The 21,633-nt window shown below is 39.4% G+C and overlaps 1 long non-coding RNA gene across 1 annotated transcript in view; it reads right to left on the bottom strand.

Moving 5' to 3' along the window:
• LOC126480965 (uncharacterized) overlaps positions 1-20,790 on the bottom strand; it is a 182,897-nt gene extending 162,107 nt beyond the window's left edge. The window contains exon 1 of the long non-coding RNA XR_007587491.1: positions 20,732-20,790. This is a non-coding gene — a long non-coding RNA (uncharacterized LOC126480965). The remainder of the gene's footprint in view (positions 1-20,731) is intronic.
• Between the last annotated feature and the right edge of the window lie 843 nt (positions 20,791-21,633).

The raw sequence follows: 21,633 nt of genomic DNA on the forward strand, positions 1-21,633 counted from the left end.
CGTACAGGCCGTACAAAACAAAGCGATGCCAATGGGCGGACGCACCGTCAGCTGTTGTGTACGAGGCGAGAGACAGCGATCGAGCAATGGAATTTGATGCTCCTGAAAAGTATCTCTTATTATGGCCTCAGGTGGATGGAGGACTATAAGTACAGACTTCTGGAAGAGTAGGTCCATACAATGATGGCCAGAAGAACATATGATTTATACCTGTGCGATCCAACATTGCACAACACAGGGAAAAGAACAAAATATTCACTAAATACCTCGAAAGAGCCGAGATATTTGCTCCACACCACTATAGCAAAAGGCTGAATTTGTAACTGCGTGATAATCAATTTTAATTCATGAAGTGATTTTTTAAAACATAATGTTAAAAAATTGGTGTGTTTTACTATTTTGAAGACTGTCATTTTCATGTAAAAGAGAAAAGTATTTATTTTTAAATAGAAGTAAAGTTAAAAGTCATTTACTGCTGCTTCACAGCGTTGAAGGGGAAAATGATTGTAAAGTCTTTTCATTTAGTAGCGTTGCAGTCACTTCAACATACTTAAGGCAGACTGCCATGTTCATTTCTTTGAATAGTTTAAAACTTGCTCTGGAAGAATAATTTTATCCCCATGTGCATTGCAGCGCTTGCTAAGTTGTCGAAAAGTGCATCTGTAGTGATTTTTTCTTGTTAAAATATTAATCTAATAACTGTTTCACTGAAAGTACGTGTCAAAAGTCGATGCTTTTAAATAGTATTTTGCAAAGATAGTCACTACAGTATAAATTCAAACTGTAGGTACTGGTTTTGGTCTCAACACGTGTGAACCTTACTGCAATGAAACTACAGAACGCGAGGAGAAAAAACTTGAGATTTGTAGAAAAAGGGAAAACAGAATACAACAGATGGACAGTCTACATCTTTTAGTCAATGTTCTGATGACAAAATGTTTAGTGATCAGAGACTTGACTTAAACAAAGAATAGGTTTTCCATTAGTTTATGCTATTTTCTGATAGATGACGGTTAGGATGCATTGACCCCTTGTCATAAAAAGTGCAGTGTTATGTTAATTTGTTAGTACCTGCATAAATTGAATACATAGAATAGGTTACATTTTAAAGCCTCTTTCCCGTCCTATCGGATTTATCTGAGTGAATAAAATTGAAAATAACAATGTTATCGATGCCGTTGCTAGAACAAGAACATATTTAACTGATGACCTGTATATTATTTACTAATGGGGTGATAAATGAGAATAAGTTGATCTCTGGACCTTTTCAGACACCAAATCAGGAATTTGATGAAAAGTACAGGATCGTTCCTATCATTAATGCTGACAGAAGGGAAATTTTGCACAGTTGTTGGTCATTAAAAAGTAGAGGATTAATACCTCTATAAATGGGGTATGCTCACATTAGCTTAATTTCCTTACCCTTCTATAATACTGAATTAAGGTACATTACATAAGTTAGTCATTGAAAGTTAACTACTTTCTTGTTTTACACAGCTAGTGAATTCTTAAATGATTATGAACTGAGAATAGTAAATGAAACAGTTCAGAGACACTGTGAAAATTAAATTTCTATGTCTCTTATATATCTTGGCGACAATAATATACATTTAAACCGGGTTAGTGTCAGGCTATAGTTAGAGAAAACTTTAATACATCACTTTAATACTTTCCCATTTAACATTTCACTAAAGTAAAGAAGATAAAATGAAGGGGACAACTGCACAGTCTTCCCTGTTCTTCGGCTGTTTTTTTTTTTTTTTTTTTTTTTTTTTTTTTTTGCAGTTTTAGCTGTTCACATGGTGACAACTGGTTCTCTAATTGCTTTTCTACAACTTTTATTGTGCAATAATGTATGAAGAATTACTAATTATTCGTTTAATTGAATCTTATACTGCGAGTAAAACTAAACCATGTGATATACAGTACATGCTTTCAGTGCGATAAATATTTCAGTCTCATATTTCCCGTTCAATCATTTGAAAACGATGCTTTCAATAATATGTCTCATTTCGCTTACACAGTATTTACAACGATGTGCACACATGCAGCTGGGAAGCGTTTAGCTAAACATGATGAGAGATGAAATGGAGACTGGGTCAATACCAGGTTATTTGGAATCAGGTCGTGCCTTTGTGGAGTGTCGATATTCGGTATTTATTAATTGAAAAACTTATGCATGACACATGACACAATAGCGAAACCTTTCATAAAAACGCATTCACTTTTGGCTGCATGTGCATCGCAACCCACAGGTACAGAGAGAGATTTTCAGATTTTAAAGAGTTGCGGTTAAACAACGAGCTACTGTTCTTTCCCGCTAGCTTTTAGCATTAAAACCGACAAGTGAAAGTGTATTTGTTACGAAATAAGCCAGTGAAAACTCTAGTGGCTTTCGTAACTCCCGATCTCAGGCGGATGTGACTGGAAGGGACGTGTGGAAGGACAGAAATACATTTTCTCGCTGTCAGTTCAGTGTGGCATTGATAACAATCTACTACTTCTACCGAAAATGTTTTTGAGAGTACACAAGAGAAAATTATGTCATAAAATATAAAGTCTAGAACTAATTTTAATAGTATTTAAAGTTATTTCGAGGGCTGAAGCTTTATATGGTGATACTTTCATGTGGTAAACATGTTGTGGAAGGATTCCGCTTTGAGAAAAACGCTATTTTTTCCTCGGATACATGTTTTGGTGAAATTTCACAATCATAGGCGTGTTCTCTTTATTTCTTTTTTAATGAGACGTGCTATCTGTTGTTCATGTTGCCAGCTGTCACCTGGAGTGCAACAGACATTTCAATGCAGTTTTCTATCTGCAGTTTTTGTGATTTCAAAGTTGGCAACACTGTACTCAAACACGCACTGTATCACTGTTAACGAAGCGTTAAATTGTTCCGTGGCCGAGGCCACTAACGCACGCTATGTGGTGGCGCCCGACCTGGGGATAAGCCGGTTAGTACCTCGTGTTGAAAAAATGTTCGCAATTGTATTTGGCCGGCAAGGGGAGGAACGGTGGTGGCTAAAGTTCGTATTCACCAGACTTCCTGGTTCAAATACCAAACACGTCCGCAGTGTCTCATGAAGTGAGCGTATGTGACAATGTTGATAGTGAACCGTCCGCCGGATGGGGAGGTTAAGCTTGACGGCCTCCTTCTTGTCACTCATAAGGAGTAGGTTATGTGCCGGTACCGTGTTTCACTCTCTCTCTCTTCTCTCGTCGTCATCATCATCATCATCATCATCGGCTCTGAGGACACCGACAATGTTGAGTGTTTATGGAAAAAATTCAAGGCAATCGTAAAATGCGTTTTAGACAGGTACATGCGAGTAAAACTGTGAGGGACGGGAAAAACCCACCGTGGTACAACAACAAAGTTAGGAAACTACTGCGAAAGCAAAGAGAGCTTCACTCTAAGTTTAAACGCAGCCAAAACCTCTCAGACAAACAGAAGCTAAACGATGTCAAAGTTAGCGTAAGGAGGGCTATGTGTGAAGCGTTCAGTGAATTCGAAAGTAAAATTCTATGTACCGACTTGACAGAAAATCCTAGGAAGTTCTGGTCTTACGTTAAACCAGTAAGTGGCTCGAAACAGCATATCCAGACACTCCGGGATGATGATGGCATTGAAACAGAGGATGACACGCGTAAAGCTGAAATACTGAACACCTTTTTCCAAAGCTGTTTCACAGAGGAAGACCGCACTGCAGTTCCTTCTCTAAATCCTCGCACAAACGAAAAAATGGCTGACATCGAAATAAGTGTCCAAGGAATAGAAAAGCAACTGGAATCACTCAACAGAGGAAAGTCCACTTGACCTGACGGGATGAAACGTCCCCTTTTTGAAGAATTATACAAGACTGTGCTTTAACTGACACACAATATTTTTTAGCGCAACGCAATCTGACTTTCAATAATCCCTACAAAAGAATGGCCCTGTCTAATATTAACCTATACGTTTCACAAATCACTTACCTCACAAAAATCTTCGTTACTCGAACTACTGCAATACAGCGAGCGCCACTACCGCCAGCTAAATAAAAGATTCAAACTAAGGAAGGCACTAACTACTGATAGGCATAGTTAGCAAATGAAAGATTTTAATAGAGAACAAACACTGTATTTACCTTAATAGTCATATTATATATAGCAGTTCATGACAGTCTTACAAATTTCAAAACTCCGCCATCTCTCTCCCCACATCCATCACTGCCGGCGGCTCACCTCCAACTGCGCAACGCTACGCACTGTTAACATCCAGCTGCCGCTGCCCAACACTACAATGGCAGACAACAATGCAAACTAGCCACAGACTGCACACAGCACAGCCAGTGATTTTCATACAGAGCGCTACGTAACGTTGCCAATAGGAAAACATAAACAGCCTACTTACAGTGATACCAATTCGATTCTACACAGAGTACGCGAAAGAACTTGCCCCCCTTCTAACAGCCGTGTGCCGCAAGTCTCTAGAGGAACGGAAGGTTCCAAATGATTGGAAAAGAGCACAGGTAGTCCCAGTCTTCAAGAAGGGTCGTCGAGCAGATGCGCAAAACTATAGACCTATATCTCTGACGTCAATCTGTTGTAGAATTTTAGAACATGTTTTTTGCTCGAGTATCATGTCGTTTTTGGAACCCCAGAATCTACTATGTAGGAATCAACATGGATTCCGGAAACAGCGATCGTGTGAGACCCCACTCGCTTTATTTGTTCATGAGACCCAGAAAATATTAGATACAGGCTCCCATGTATATGCTATTTTTCTTGACTTCCGGAAGGCGTTCGATACAGTTCCGCACTGTCGCCTGATAAAGTAAGAGCCTATGGAATATCAGACTGGCTGTGTGGCTGGATTGAAGAGTTTTTAGCAAACAGAACACAGCATGTTGTTATCAATGGAGAGACGTCTACAGACGTTAAAGTAACCTCTGGCGTGCCACAGGGGAGTGTTATGGGACCTTTGCTTTTCACAATATATATAAATGACGAAGTAGATAGTGTCGGAAGTCCCATGCGGCTTTTCGCGGATGATGCTGTAGTATACAGAGAAGTTGCAGCATTAGAAAATTGTAGCGGAATGCAGGAAGATCTGGAGCGGATAGGCACTTGGTGCAGGGAGTGGCAACTGACCCTTACATAGACAAATGTAATGTATTGCGAATACATAGAAAGAAGGATCCTTTATTGTATGATTATATGATAGCGGAACAAACACTGGTAGCAGTTACTTCTGTAAAATATCTGGGAGTATGCGTGCGGAACGATTTGAAGTGGAACGATCGTATCAAATTAATTGTTGGTAAGGCGGGTACCAGGTTGAGATTCATTGGGAGAGTCCTTAGAAAATGTAGTCCATCAACAAAGGAGGTGGCTTACAAAACACTCGTTCGACCTATACTTGAGTATTGCTCATCAGAATGTTCTCTCTTCCCGTTCGCCTGTCCGATTTTTACCAGGTTATAGCGTTGTTCTTTGTTCGAACTTCACATTCATTATTTTACTGCGGCACTCGTTGCGGTCTTCGAGATTTTCTATGTTGATCTATTTCAAGTCCCTCTGGATCTCCTTTAGCGACTCCGTGCTGTATTTACTATTTGTTATGATGTTTGTTGTTGTGGTCTTCAGTCCTGAGACTGGTTTGATGCAGCTCTCCATGCTACTCTATCCTGTGCAAGCTTTTTCATCTCCCAGTACCTACTGCAACCTACATCCTTCTGAATCTGCTTAGTGTATTCATCTCTTGGTCTCCCTCTACGATTTTTACCCTCCACGCTACCCTCCAATACTAACTTGGTGATCCCTTGATCCCTCAGAACATGTCCTACCAACCGATCCCTTCTTCTGGTCAAGTTGTGCCACAAACTTCTCTTCTCCCCAATCCTATTCAATACTTCCTCATTAGTTATGTGATCTACCCATCTAATCTTCAGCATTCTTCTGTAGCACCACATTTCGAAAGCTTCTATTCTCTTCTTGTCCAAACTATTTATCGTCCATGTTTCACTTCCATACATGGCTACACTCCATACGAATACTTTCAGAAATGACTTCCTGACACTTAAATCAATACTGGATGTTAACAAATTTCTCTTCTTCAGAAACGCTTTACTTGCCATTGCCAGCCTACATTTTATATCCTCTCTACTTCGACCATCATCAGTTATTTTGCTCCCCAAATAGCAAAACTCCTTTACTACTTTAAGTGCCTCATTTCCTAATCTAATTCCCTCAGCATCACCCGACTTAATTAGACTACATTCCATTATCCTTGTTTTGCTTTTGTTGATGTTCATCTTATATCCTCCTTTCAAGACACTGTCCATTCCATTCAACTGCTCTTCCAAGTCCTTTGCTGTCTCTGACAGAATTACAATGTCATCGGCGAACCTCAAAGTTTTTATTTCTTCTCCATGAATTTTAATACCTACTCCGAATTTTTCTTTTGTTTCCTTTACTGCTTACTCAATATACAGATTGAACAACATCGGGGAGAGGCTACAACCCTGTCTTACTCCCTTCCCAACCACTGCTTCCCTTTCATGTCCCTCGACTCTTATAACTGCCATCTGGTTTCTGTATAAATTGTAAATAGCCTTTCGCTCCCTGTATTTTACCCCTGCCACCTTTAGAATTTTAAAGAGAGTATACCAGTCAACATTGTCAAAAGCTTTCTCTAAGTCTACAAATGCTAGAAACGTAGGTTTGCCTTTCCTTAATCTTTCTTCTAAGATAAGTCGTAAGATCAGTATTGCCTCACGTGTTCCAGTGTTTCTACGGAATCCAAACTGATCTTCCCCGAGGTTGGCTTCTACTAGTTTTTCCATTCGTCTGTAAAGAATTCGTGTTAGTATTTTGCAGCTGTGACTTATTAAGCTGATAGTTCAGTAATTTTCACATCTGTCAACACCTGCTTTCTTTGGAATTGGAATTATTATATTCTTCTTGAAGTCTGAGGGTGTTTCGCCTGTTTCATACATCTTGCTCACCAGATGGTAGAGTTTTGTCAGGACTGGCTCTCCCACGGCCGTCAGTAGTTCCAATGGAATGTTGTCTACTCCGGGGGCCTTGTTTCGACTCAGGTCTTTCAGTGCTCTGTCAAACTCTTCACGCAGTATCATATCTCCCATTTCATCTTCATCTACATCCTCTTCCATTTCCATAATATTGTCCTCAAGTACATCGCCCTTGTATAGACCCTCTATATACTCCTTCCACCTTTCTGCTTTCCCTTCTTTGCTTAGAACTGGGTTTCCATCTGAGCTCTTGATATTCATACAAGTCGTTCTCTTATCTCCAAAGGTCTCTTTAATTTTCCTATAGGCGGTATCTATCTTACCCCTAGTGAGATAGGCCTCTACATCCTTACATTTGTCCTCTAGCCATCCCTGCTTAGCCATTTTGCACTTCCTGTCGATCTCATTTTTGAGACGTTTGTATTCCTTTTTGCCTGTTTCACTTACTGCATTTTTATATTTTCTCCTTTCATCAAGTAAATTCAATATTTCTTCTGTTACCCAAGGATTTCTACTAGCCCTCGTCTTTTTACCTACTTGATCCTCTGCTGCCTTCACTACTTCATCCCTCAAAGCTACCCATTCTTCTTCTACTGTATTTATTTCCCCCATCCCTGTCAATTGCTCCCTTATGCTCTCCCTGAATCTCTGTACAACCTCTGGTTCTTTTAGTTTATCCAGGTCCCATCTCCTTAAATTCCCACCTTTTTGCAGTTTCTTCAGTTTTAATCTACAGGTCATAACCAATAGATTGTGGTCAGAGTCCACATCTGCCCCTGGAAATGTCTTACAATTTAAAACCTGGTTCCTAAATCTCTGTCTTACCATTATATAATCTATCTGATACCTTTTAGTATCTCCAGGGTTCTTCCATGTATACAACCTTCTTTCATGATTCTTAAACCAAGTGTTAGTTATGATTATGTTGTGCTCTGTGCAAAATTCGACCAGGCGGCTTCCTCTTTCATTTCTGTCCCCCAATCCATATTCACCTACTATGTTTCCTTCTCTCCCATTTCCTACACTCGAATTCCAGTCACCCATGACTATTAAATTTTCGTCTCCCTTCACAATCTGAATAATTTCTTTTATTTCATCATACATTTCTTCAATTTCTTCGTCATCTGCAGAGCTAGTTGGCATATAAACTTGTACTACTGTAGTAGGCGTGGGCTTCGTGTCTATCTTGGCCACAATAATGCGTTCACTATGCTGTTTGTAGTAGCTTACCCGCATTCCTATTTTCCTATTCATTATTAAACCTACTCCTGCATTACCCCTATTTGATTTTGTGTTTATAACCCTGTAGTCACCTGACCAGAAGTCTTGTTCCTCCTGCCACCGAACTTCACTAATTCCCACTATATCTAACTTCAACCTATCCATTTCACTTTTTAAATTTTCTAACCTACCTGCCCGATTAAGGGATCTGACATTCCACGCTCCGATCCGTAGAACGCCAGTTTTCTTTTTCCTGATAACGACATCCTCTTGAGTAGTCCCCGCCCGGAGATCCGAATGGGGGACTATTTTACCTCCGGAATATTTTACCCAAGAGGACGCCATCATCATGTAATCATACAGTAAAGCTGCATGCCCTCGGGAAAAATTACGGCTGTAGTTTCCCCTTGCTTTCAGCCGTTCGCAGTACCAGCACAGCAAGGCCGTTTTGGTTATTGTTACAAGGCCAGATCAGTCAATCATCCAGACTGTTGCCCTTGCAACTACTGAAAAGGCTGCTGCCCCTCTTCAGGAACCACACGTTTGTCTGGCCTCTCAACAGATACCCCTCCGTTGTGGTTGCACCTACGGTACGGCTATCTGTATCGCTGAGGCACGCAAGCCTCCCCACCAACGGCAAGGTCCATGGTTCATGGGGGGGATTTGTTATGATATTTGAGTAGTTTCTTTGCTATTCTGGCGTTTCCTGATTTCTTCGGTTATTGTGTTGGTCTTTTGATAGAGTTCGTTCTGAGATCTCTTCATCCATATGCCGATTTTGTTGATTGCTCCGTAAATCTTCCTAAGAATTCTTCGTTCCTGTTTTTCTATTTCCATAATTTTGGAGTGACTGCTAATTACCATTGTTTCAAGTGTGTATGTTGCTTCTGGAAGAATCACAGTTTTGTAATGTCTCAGTTTAGTGTCTGTCGAAATGCATTTCTTGTTGTAATAGGCCCATGTTAATTTATATGCCTTTTTGCGGCTTGTTGATCCTTTGTTCATTGGAGAGTCTGTTTAGCTCTGAAGACTATTGTTTCGCCAAGATATTTCAGGTGGCACTTGTGTGATGTTCCCGTGTTTCATGATTAGCGGGGACTTATTTTCTGACCGTCTTTCTATATACTATGTTATTTCATACGAAATTTGCAATCCAGTTTTCTGTGAAATTTCGTGCAGTTTTTCAACTGCGTGATCGCTTCTGTCTTGTTGTTTGTGATAATCGCAATATAGTCCGCGAAGGCAAAACATTTTACTTTAGTACGGTTTTATTTTCTGATACCGATTTGGGCACCTTTCACATGAGGTTCCCATTCTCTGATGATCTTTTTTAGAACAATATTGAAAAGAATCGGAGATAGTCCGTCCCCCAGCCGTACTCCCGTTCTAATTTAAAAGGGTTCCGATGTCTCACCCATGAATTTCATTGTGGAAGTCGTTCTTGTTAAGTGTCTGTTCTGTGATTTTCCGGGTCTTTCGGTCAATCCCGAAGTTTTCCATGGTTTTAAAGAGGGTTTCGCGGTCTGTTGAGTCATAAGCGTTCCTGTAATCGATGAATGTAATTACTTTATTCCTGCATTTTCTCATTTATAGTATCGGCTTTAGGTTCCAGATCTGTTCCGCACTTGATCACTCTTTTCTGAATCCGGCCTGATATTTACCAAGTAGTGGTTTCGCCTGGGATTCTATTTTGTTTAGAAGCGCTTTGGAAAGGATTTTGTTCGCCACTGGGAGTTGGGAGATTCCTCTGTAGTTGCTGGTGTCCTTTTGTCAGCCTTTTTATGTAACGGGTTGATCAGAGCGCGTTTCCAGTCTTCTGGTATTTCCTCCGTCTCCCATATGTCTGAGATTAGGTGATGAAGCTTGCATGTCAGTGTGGAACCGTTCAGTTTACAGAGATCTGCGATAATCCCATCTTCTCCAGGTGCTTTGTTGTTCTTGAGCTGCTTGGTTATCGCCGTAATTTCTGTGAGATCTGGGGCTTTTGAGTCCGTGTGTATGAATACCGGGTGTGTGAATTCAAGTTTCTCCTGCGGTGGTTTACAGTTAAAAAGGGAGCGGAAATTCTAGGCTAATATTTTCCAGTTGTTGAGTTGGTTTCTAACGAGCCGTCTGGTCTTTTGAATCAAAGACTGTGTGCTTGGTGTCCCTGTAGGTTTCCTCTAAACGACTTGTAGAAATTTCTCGTATTAATTTTGTTGAAATCCTGTCGGATTTTGTGGAGTCTGTGGTTGTCGTATCCTCGTTTTTCTTTTCGAATCACCTTTGCAGTCTGTTTTCGAGTTCTAAGAGAGTTGTTCCACTTTTCCTCGGTTTTGTGGCTGTTCTTTTTTTTTAGGCTGTTATTCGGTTTTTTATTGCCTGATCGCCGACTGTGTTCCACCAGCGGTGTTTTCTGGTGCAAAAGGGGTTATCCTAGTTTCATGGATTCCTGAATTTTCCTTTTTAGTTTCTTCCAGTCTGTCGATTTTTTCTGATTAATTTGTTTGATGATTTGTGCTTTGTTGAGTTTCGGGTATTGCGGATCTGGCTTCATGTTTTTGGGTGGATATTTTTTCCTTCTATTGGGCTGAAAATTTGTCTTTTAGTAGGAGGTGATGGTCTAATTTAAAAGTGCCTTTACGAAGTCTGACGTTTAGAATTTCTTTCGTATTTTCCTTGGAAATCGCGACGTGATCAATTTCGTATTCGCCCTATCTCAGGTTGGGCGATCTCCACGTAGTTAGCATGTGTGTAGGTTTTTGAAATTGGGTGCTCATAACTTTAAGTCCAAAGTTCCTGCGGAAGTTAATTATTTTCTCGCCGTTCTTGTTGGTACGTTTGTGTTTGGTTTAAGGGCCTGGTACATCTCTGAATGTTCTCTCTTTTCCTACCTGTGCGTTAAAATCGCCCAATAGGATTTTCACATGGTGCCTTGGTATTTTGTTGGTTTCTTCTTTTTCTCAGAAATTATCTCCGGCTTCAGGATCGGTTTTGTTATGTTAATTTGAAGAGCATGTACATTGATTAGTGTGTGAGCTTTATTAGCTGATTTTATTGACGGCAAAGTGGTTCTTTCATTGGGAGAGGTGAAGTCGATCACTGAGTTGAGTACGGCGAATCCGGTTCCCAGGAGTGGTTCAAATGGTTAAAATGGCTCTGAGCACTATGGGACTTGACTTCTGAGGTCATCAGTCCCCCAGAACTTAGAACTACTTAAACCTAACTAACCTAAGGACATCACACACATCCATGCCCGAGGCAGGATTCGAACCTGCGACCGTAGCGGTCGCGCGGTTCCAGACTGAAGCGCCTAGAACCGCTCGGCCACTCCAGCCGGCCCCAGGAGTGGTAGTTTGTCTCTAACTTTTATGGCAGTTTTGCCCTTGTAGATTCTGAATTTCTCTTTGTTGAAGTGTCCTTCGTCGGTAAATCTGGTCTCTCGTAGTGCGGTGATTTTCATGTCAAATTTTTCAAGGGTGTTGCTGAGGTCTTTAATTTGCCTGTTTTGGTAAGAGTTTACATTAATGGTGCCAATAAAATTGTTATGATTAGTCTTGAGAGTGTTAAGAGTTCTTGAGGAGCTCCTATTCTTTCCCGCATGGGGTCCCTGGTCCCCCATAATCCGATGATCAAGTGAGTCCAGTCTATCGACTGGTGCCTGGGGCAGTGATTCAACGATTGTCTTTTCCAACATGCGTTCAAGTTGAATTTCAGTTTCTCGACTGAGATCACATGTGTACGACTCGATTTTTGAGTTCGAGAAGACTTTAGTGCAGCCGCCTCGGCTAGACCAGTGGCCGTCGGATCCCAAACAGACGCCAGTGGACTTGTGACGTCTGTTAGTTTTTGGTCCGCCCTGGGTATTTCATTCCCCCAGTACCACCTATATCTAGGAGGCTTTCCCGATGCTCCACCCGGGGAGGCGCTCGATAGGGTACTAATAACCCTACATGAAGCTTCAGTTTGATATAAAAACTTTATCTATGTGACTCCATGAAGCTACCTCTAATAGTTTTCAAGCTGTAAATAGTCTTCAAGGGTTTGCCGCCGGATGAAGTTGTGCAAATTCCACACTATTTCGTCGGAGCAACTGTCCGACATCTTCAGGTGGTTCAACATTGCTGGTGGCTAGGTACGACTAACGGTATTAGTACATCGACGCCCTGTATATAGAACATGAACTCGAAGATCGCCCTGGCGCGGAAATCACGCATGTGCAATGATTTGCAGATAGATGGTGCCTTACTAAAACGCCCTCTGCCGGAAATCGCCCTCCTGCGCATGCGCTGTACCCTATGTTTGCTAACCGTGGTGGGTGACTTCGTATCTTCATTCTGCTCCATATATTAAACTCGCTTGGGCCAGAATGCATTACGTATTTGTCTCTCAGAATAACCGTTTTGTCCGAACACTATCTTCAAATGTTGTATTTCTCGACAGGCTTTCAGGATCGGATACCATATGCGTTCTATGAACTAACGTACTAGTGCACTACCGCATTGTGCAGGTGATGGCAGCTTGCGGCCTGCAGATATAGATCTGTATGCGTTGGCTTGCGGTAGACGCTGTGTCTTAAGGTTTCATCTGCTTTCCTTCGTACCAAAACAGCAAGAAAAGTGTAGTGACCCTTTTGAAATATTAAGGACAATACATATGAAATGACTAAAAAAAAAAAAAAGAGACTGTAATAATATTAAATGGACAGGAACGCCAAATTCATTATGAAAATTTATCAAATTAATTTCAAGGAAATATTATATCGATCCCAATGTAAAAAAAAGACATATGTAATGGATGAAATCGTAGTGTATAAAGTATAAACGCAATCATTATGATCTTTGTTCTTATATATAAACTGAAGAAAAGACAATGAATTTTTCTTCTGCTGTTAGTCTGCTGTCTGTAAGGTACGATCGCTATTGTATTGGAGAGATTACGTATAGCGATAGCATTTGTTCTGCTTGTTCTCTTGTTTAGCGATTAATTAGAGTGTATCCTATGCTTGGTGAATATATATACTAATAAATCAATATATCAAATAATAAATTACAGTAGAGAGACGTAATAAAAGGCAAAGTATCATTTTTTTCCACTTCCATTGTGAAGTTTATATTCGGATGGAGCGAATTTAAATGCTGAAGAAACGTAGGTGGCCACATCACAAATGTATCATCCAGATACCGCAGAAAACAAGAGCGTTTGAGAGTCGCTGACAGTAGTGCTTTTTCTTCAAAGTCCTCCATAAAACAACTGGCCGCCACAGGAGACAAAGGGCTTCCCATGGTGACACCGTCCACTTCTTCAAAATATTGGAAATAAGAAGTGTGTTGAAGTAAGCACGTGCTTAAATAATGCCACTATGTGCTGAAACTTGTTGCTAATGGGCTCTAAAGCGTCTTTCAAGGGCACCTTTGTAAATAAAGACACAACATCGATACTTCCTAACAGATCCGACGATTGCAGTCTAAGAGTTTTCAGGCGACCTACGAAATTCAGAGTTTCGAATATGATGGTCGCAGTTTCCTACGAGAGGTTCCGATAGTGATGTCAGGTATTTGGCAACAAAATAAATAGGTGCTCCTATGTAACTTACAATGGGACGGAGAGGCTCCGAGAAATATTGTGGGATTTGCATAACGTCATCTGGCGGCAAACCACCGAAGACTATTTGCAATATATCCGCCGGGCAAGCTTGAAGAGTCACAGTTTTCAAATTATTTACTATAAATTAAATGTGGAATGAAAACGTCCTTATTCATAATAGATTAACTATCATTTTTGTTAATAGAAAGCTATAATTACAGCACTCGATTACATTCACTAACTAATACAGCTGTACCAAGTTTCAAGACTTTAGCGTAAATAATAATCATTACAATGGATCTTAAAGAGGCAGCTCAGAGATCATGTTGCACTGTCGGTTCCGTTCTAAAAATTCTAGCACCAAAGCTTAAATGCAGTCGAGCTAAACCGAACTTAAACTATATAAAAATTTAGAAGACTGTAAATTGGTAAACGACAGATTTATGGATTAATACGTGTCTGAGGAAGGAGACATTTAGATGATAGCAGATGTTCCGTTAAGCGGTCCACTGCGTCCACATATGTTGCATCGGCCAAGAAACTGAACTGTGAAAGTGATCGGAACAAAACAGGGAACTCGATAGGCACTAAAAGGATACCAAATTGGAATACGCTGAAACTAGTGCGAGAACAGTGTTAAAATTTGTTTGTGAGTCAAGGTTATTTAAAGTATTCGTTAATGGCTTCTAACAGGCAATTAAAAACGGAATGTAATGATAAGGATGACGTGAAGATTAAGATAGAACCCGTCTCTGAAGATGAATCCTCAGAATTAGAAATTGAAATTAACAGACAAAGTTCTGTCAAAGTAATAAATCCAAAATCTGAAGGTGATTTGTCCAAAGTAGAGTCGGAGGTAAATTTCAGTTTTACTGCGAAGTTAGAACCAATTTCTGATGATGAGGTAATTGAAGATGAAGTCAAAAAAGACAAATTAAAATTAATATATTTATCAAATAATGAAACTGAGTTAAATATGTCTGAAATTCAACCAGAGAATGACAGAAACTCCTTTAAAACAGGTCGAAATGCAAAGTGGCAAGGCAGAGGCACGAAATTGGACGCGATTACTGTTTTCTAAACTTTAACCGGATCATAAATAACTGAACACTAAGATGGAATTCAATAGTAAACAATTAAGTAGTAAGACTGAGTCTAGTAATAAAGGACTGATTAGTAAGACTGAGTAGTAGTAAACAACTAAACCATAATAGTGAAGAACTAAAGGATGTAACGACCTCAAAACTTAATAGCTTAAATTTTAAAATTGATTCTAACCACCTTGATTTGCAAGTCAAATTAAGGCAAGAACTAACTAAATCCCATAGTATTTGCGAAGCTGAAATTGGTGAAGTTCGCAAAGATTTCAAAAACGCAGATGCCCTTAAGGGAGGGAGGTTGTCAGAAGGAATAGGAAATGAATCCAAAACTTGCTCTAATAGATTTGTGGAACTAAATAGTAAAGTAAATGCTTATCTAAAGGATGTTACGAAAGTGAAATCTGACTGTACGAAATTATGTGAGGATGTTGGTAAAAATATTCTAATAGAGTGGAGGCAGTAGAACTGCAAGTAGAGGAACTAAATACTAGTATTACTAACACAGAAAATAGAGTGACCTCTAGTAGCTCGTACTACCGTATAGCAAGCTGCTTTAGTTGACGCCGCTTTCATCGGGTGTCGTCAGTTTTTAAGTTTTGATCCAGACAAACAAATTCAGCCTTTAGGATTCTGAAATGATTTTGAGGATGTTTGGTAAATGCATGGTCAGAACGTGAGAAATTTTCTTTCGTAAGAAATCATGTCAGGAGATGCTTTGCGATGATCAGCTACGTAGTGATTAGATGAAAACTCTTCCTGAATTTAAACCTGTATTTATTAATGATTACCGGTCATAGAACAAACAAAACGATGTTATGAGAGAATTGTGGAGTGGTAAAAAGTTTACTCCAGGTCGTGAATCTGTTAAAGAGTATCCCAGAACGTGGGTTTCACGGTTGTCACATCTCACAGAAAAGATGAAATAGGAAATAATGATCATGGGACTAGAAGGTAAGCTGCGTTGGTGCTGACAAGAGAATCATTTCCGCATCTAGGGATAATATGGACAGGTTCACTGAGCCAGTGGAAAGACTAGCTGCTGTTTAGGAGCAGGTACTGAACATAGGTTCTCTAACAGCCCTGTAAACAACAGAAATAATGACAGTGGAAACGTGAATGTTGGACGTATAGAGGTTCAGAATACACAATATAATTATCATGGTCAAGACCGTAGTAAAGGAAGAGGAGGTAGACACATACCGCGCTTTCGCAGTAAATACTATGATGAAGGGAGGAATATGTCATGTACTGCTGAGACAAGACAGAAAGACGAATGCTGTCTGATCTGATTCTGAACCGAATTATCGCAACAGGTAATGTGTGGGAAACAAAGTCCCATCTATGATGAAACTGGCGCTCAACAGGCGGAAACTATAACACAGCCAGTAACGGAAGCACACACCACAGTCAGTCAGCACACACAAACCGATAATAGGGATGATTGAATAGAAACAGACAGTACCGGTGATGTGCTAAACCACTGATTATATAGTTGAATGTATTTTGAACACATCATAAAAATGGGTCAAGAAGGAACAAGAAAACGCTACGGATATTGGGGAGGAAAAATTAACTGATTTGAATCAGACGGGGACAAAGATGAAATAAAGGCTTGTATCTTCGACAGTAATGGCAATCTGAAGACTACAGTTTCGGTAGAGGAAGTAGAGTCAGCTTTGCAAGGTTTTAAGGAGGAAGAGTTGTTAGATGCAGGAGGTAGCAATAGTAATGAGGTCAGGGAACCTATTAGCTGTATTGGCTTGCTACAAACTGTAAAAGCTGGCGACAATATTATAGATAGCAATGTTGCACAGGGACACAGTTGCTCAGAGGTAGAGAGTAGTTTAGCTGAAGTGCAGTAAACGAAAGTAGAGGAGGTCGTCAAGTGCTTTGATTTAAAATTGGTGGACAGGTTGGAAAAGGCAGCTGCAAATGTACTCGTAAATCTTGATGAGCCCACGAATTTAAGAGCTAATGTACTTGCAGCTGGACAAAATAGCTTTAGCTCGAAACAGATTAAAAAGGATTTGTTAGAAGACTTTTATGAGGAACATGTTCAAACTAGAATACTCACCCTATTATAAAAACTAGCATCTCAGCAGTAACAGTGCGCCGCCTTCTTGATAGTGGCAGTGAAGCAAGTGCTTTGTTCCAAGCACTCTCTGATTCAATTCCTAATAAGAATGACCTAACTGTCATGGAAGTAGGCGGTTTAAGAGCAATACAAGCTACTGGAAAAGTCTTAAGGCTTGTACAGCACGAAGCTTCGATACTGATTGGTATGGGTAACATAATACTAGAGCATCAATTTTTAATTGTGCGTGGTGTAAGTGTTGAAATGTTAACAGATACAGATCTTTTAACGAAATATCAAGGAAACACTGGCTTTGATTAGAACCACTTAGTATTAACTTTACCAGATTCTCGGGTTATTCAAGAGCCTTTCATTGGAAATTATTTAGGTATTTACATCTGCATCTACATCCATACTCCGCAAGCCACCCGACGGTGTGTGGCGGAGGGTACCTTGAGTACCTCTATCGGTTCTCCCTTCTATTCCAGTCTCGTATTGTTCGTGGAAAGAAGGATTGTCGGTATGCCTCTTTGTGGGCTCTAATCTCTCTGATTTTATCCTCATGGTATCTTCGCGAGATATACGTAGGAGGGAGCAATATACTGCTTGACTCTTCGGTGAAGGTATGTTCTCGAAACTTCAACAAAAGCCCGTACCGAGCTACTGAGCGTCTCTCCTGCAGAGTCTTCCACTGGAGTTTATCTATTATCTCCGTAACGCTTTCGCGATTACTAAATGATCCTGTAACGAAGCGCGCTGCTCTCCGTTGGATCTTCTCTATCTCTTCTATCAACCCTATCTGGTACGGGTCCCACACTGCTGAGCAGTATTCAAGCAGCGGGCGAACAAGCGTACCGTAACCTACGTCCTTTGTTTTCGGATTGCATTTCCTTAGGATTCTTCCAATGAATCTCAGTGTGGCATCTGCTTTACCGACGATCAACTTTATATGATCATTCCATTTTAAATCACTCCTAATTCGTACTCCCAGATAATTTATGGCATTACTGCTTCCAGTTGCTGACCTACTATATTGTAGCTAAATGATAAGGGATCTTTCTTCCTATGTATTCGCAGCACATTACACTTTTCTACATTGAGATTCAATTGCCATTCCCTGCACCATGCGTCAATTCGCTGCAAATCCCCCTGCATTTCAGTACAATTTTCCATTGTTACAACCAATAATACTAAAGCCTGGGAACTGCCTATTGCCCGCATCTCGTGGTCGTGCGGTAGCGTTCTCGCTTCCCACGCCCGGGTTCCCGGGTTCGATTCCCGGCGGGGTCAGGGATTTTCTCTGCCTCGTGATGGCTGGGTGTTGTGTGCTGTCCTTAGGTTAGTTAGGTTTAAGTAGTTCTAAGTTCTAGTGGACTGATGACCATAGATGTTAAGTCCCATAGTGCTCAGAGCCATTTGAACCATTTTTTGAACTGCCTATTAGAGTAACGAGGAATAAGGGAAACTTGTAGGAGGATACTAAATTTGGTAATAATGTACAAGATATTAACACTCAAAAGAACTACATCCTCGAAGAAATAGAGGCTAAGGGGCTATCAGTAGATCAAAGTTCAGATAAAGGAGCTTTGAACAGAAAAAGAAGTCATGACGCAAAAACTTCCCCCACTAGCTAGTGTTTGTCAAAACTGAAGAAAAATCTAAGAAAATTCATTGGGAACAAAGAAGTTTATGCATGTTCATCATGGACCATCCAGGATAATTCATAAGCCTCATGCAAATGCATACCGATAGGAAGACCCGAAAAGTAAGAGAGAACTTGATCTATCATTGCAGATCTGAAACATTTAAAAGTAACAGTAACTACGTTCTGTAGGGAGCCTGCCATACTTTGGTGGATACCCAGTTTGGCGTACTGTGCGGTCCCAGTTGGATGAAACTTTATTCGCTTTCAAGTTCCATTCTCTTCTTCCGTGCGATCTGTAGCAGGTAAGGAATATATGTCTTCGTGTTGTACACATGCTGTTAGTTTGTCATGTCTTCCTAGTGAGTAAGGATGATACTAAAAATGACTATACCCGAATGATGACTTATAAGAGAACATGAGAGTAAATTCTAAATTTTAAAATAACAATGGGCAACCATGAGCAGCAATGGTAGAAAAATAATGGCTTAAGTTAACAAATAATAAATAATATTCAGAAAAAGAACTAGTAACAACAAAGTACAGACACTTTACGATCAGAAAAGTAATTTGAAGCTGCAAATCTCTAATATCTGAAGGAATAAACTGTGCGCAAATCAATAATTTTCATCTTGAAAGTAGGGCAGTCTATAAGTAAGAGAGCGTAATAATATGGTGCTACTAGAGGCAAGCCAAAGCGTTTGATGTTAATTAAAGCAAGTGTGTGAAAATGGTGTGAAGATCACACCAAAAATATATGTAAATAATGAGGTCAGTAGGCTGACAAAGATAAAAATGTGAAAGAAGCGTCAGAATGTGTAGGAAAATGAAATATGTGGATAAATGAAAATAGGGAGATACAGGAGAAATGAAATCAGTAGGCTGATGTATATGGGTAAAATGGTGGAGAATTGGTGTACAATTCTGTCATGTCTCGTAAGAAGGGTTGAGAAACGCGTAATCTTGCTTAAGGCAGATGGCCAGTTAACAGATAAATACTGATACACATAGACACTTACATAGATAAATGAAAGTGTCAAGAAACACAGATTGTAGAGTATTATTATGTTGTAATAAAAACGCCTGTTTAATGGTGTATGTAACAAGGCAAAGTAACTATTGTCGAACAAATGACTTCTTTAGTGTACTAATCCGTATGATGACTGAGTCATATGAAGATAGAACTTACAAAGGCTACTCGATTTTCTAAGTAAAGGAATATCTAAGGTAATGAAGTAAATTGCAAAATAGCACAAAATGTGACTATTTAAGAACATATGTTGACTTTCAGAGCATAATAGCTATGGTTGAAAAAGAATTTCAAAGTTCGTGATTCAGACTTAACAATGAGGTATCTTGCAAAAGCAAAATAGAACAACTTCATTCTATGAAGCAGCGATCGCCAATAATCATTTTGAAAAAGTTAGTAACAGTTTTCCAAACAATAAAAACGGAAAAATTCTTACTGATAACTTCTCAACTGTTTATTTAAATTATAGAAGGAAAATAGAAGATGGACTGTGTTTTGTCGTCTCTTAGAGTTATTAACGGAAGGGAGCCTACAAGCTTCTGGAAAAAGAAGCAAGGACATCTACCACAGTGACTCCTCCCCTTTCCCTTTTGTAACAGAGCATCGTGAAGAAAGCCATACACAGTGACTCCCCACCCTCTGCCTTAATTCTGTTAGTGAACATGGTTTATAAGGACACACACAACAATGCCTACAGTTGTGATCAAATGAGTGAGCACTGAAAAGCGAAATGTGTGTTTCTCTTTCAGGTAAAGCATTGAAATTCTAAACTACAAATTTAATTTTCTAGTAGTCGTATATATATATATATATATATATATATATATATATATATATATAAGATTTTTGGAAATTATATACATAAAATAACATAATGGTTAATTTTGTGGGTGTAGTATTAAGGAAAATTAAGCTGAAATCTGTTTATTTTAAAGAGTCAGCTACAGTAACATACTTGTTTCTAATTTTTAATTGTGTTCAAAAATGATTTTTTCACGAAAATAGATAGAGGGTGATTGGCTAAACAATCGCTGTGTCTTTGTAAGAGGGAAAGAGGCGAGCGAGTGTGCTGGGACTTACCACAGTTGACTACTATCCATACCACATCACCATAACACGCCTCTGCTTGGCATACAAAGGTTTGCACCATAACCTAGAATGAAATAAAAAATAAAAATAACTCTTCCAAACTTTGTCAGTGTATGCATCAGTATACTAATGTTAACCTTGCGAAGTCTAAGAATTCTGTAATGAATGTGTTTTGCTAGAAATATTACTTTAAGAAAAAATAATGGGTGCTAAATAATGAATCGAGAAAGCTAAAAATTGTTCAGAATGTACAAATGTACGTCACAATCAAAAGTTACAAGCCCCAACTTGATCTGGACAATATTTTAGTCAAATTTGGCGTTTTTACGAAAAAATTAAAGGCGCTGAATATTATACCCAGAAAGATGAAAATTTGTATGTAGCCTCAGTTTGATATCAAATCTTTCACTGTGTGATTGCATGAAGCTAACTAATAGTTTTCCAGTTATTTACTAAAAATTAAATTTGGGATGAAAATATCTCAATCCATAATAGATTAAGTATTATTTATATTTATTAATAGAATGTTCTAATTGGATTAATTAAATAATACAGCTGTACCAAGTTTCACGACTTTAGTGTGAATAACAATCATTACAATGAGTCTTAAAGAGACAGTTTTAGTGGTCATATTCTATTTTCAATACCATTCTAAGCATTCTAACTGGCAAAGTTTAAATGCAGTCGAGTTAAAACTTTTTCCTTAGTTAAAGCAAACTTAACTTTAATTATATAAAAATTAAGAAGACTGTAAACTGTTAAATGACAGAATTATTAATTAATACGTGTCTGGGAAAAGGGTAATTTAGGTGCTGCTATCTGTACCTACAGCAGTTGATAGCAGATGATAGCAGATGTTTTGTTCGGCTGTCCGCTGCGCCCATATTACGAGG

The sequence above is a fragment of the Schistocerca serialis genome, chromosome 1 (genome assembly GCF_023864345.2).
Source record: "Schistocerca serialis cubense isolate TAMUIC-IGC-003099 chromosome 1, iqSchSeri2.2, whole genome shotgun sequence".
In the NCBI taxonomy this organism is placed as follows: domain Eukaryota; kingdom Metazoa; phylum Arthropoda; class Insecta; order Orthoptera; family Acrididae; genus Schistocerca; species Schistocerca serialis.